Source organism: Brassica oleracea, chromosome C4 (genome assembly GCF_000695525.1).
Source record: "Brassica oleracea var. oleracea cultivar TO1000 chromosome C4, BOL, whole genome shotgun sequence".
Classification (NCBI taxonomy): domain Eukaryota; kingdom Viridiplantae; phylum Streptophyta; class Magnoliopsida; order Brassicales; family Brassicaceae; genus Brassica; species Brassica oleracea.
This window is the reverse complement of record NC_027751.1, coordinates 16,521,582-16,521,954: the sequence shown is the minus strand read 5'-3', so window position 1 is coordinate 16,521,954 and position 373 is coordinate 16,521,582.

Here is a 373-nt window from a genome sequence, read left to right as displayed (position 1 = left end):
CGAGTTTGCGTGGATTTTACCGACCTAAACAAGGCCTGTCCAAAAGATAGTTTCCCCCTGCCACACATCGATCGATTGGTAGAAGCAACGGCAGGAAACGAACTTTGTCTTTCATGGACGCCTTCTCAGGTTACAACCAAATTATGATGAACCCTAAAAATCGCGAAAAGACTGCGTTCATTACCGATCGCGGAACCTATTGCTACAGGGTAACCTATTGCTACAGGGTAATGCCCTTCGGCCTCAAAAACGTGGGCGAAACTTACCAGCGACTCGTGAACCGTATGTTCTCTCAACAACTCGGTAAAACGATGGAGGTTTATATCGACGACATGCTCGTCAAATCCCTCCAAGCAAAGGATCATGTATCACA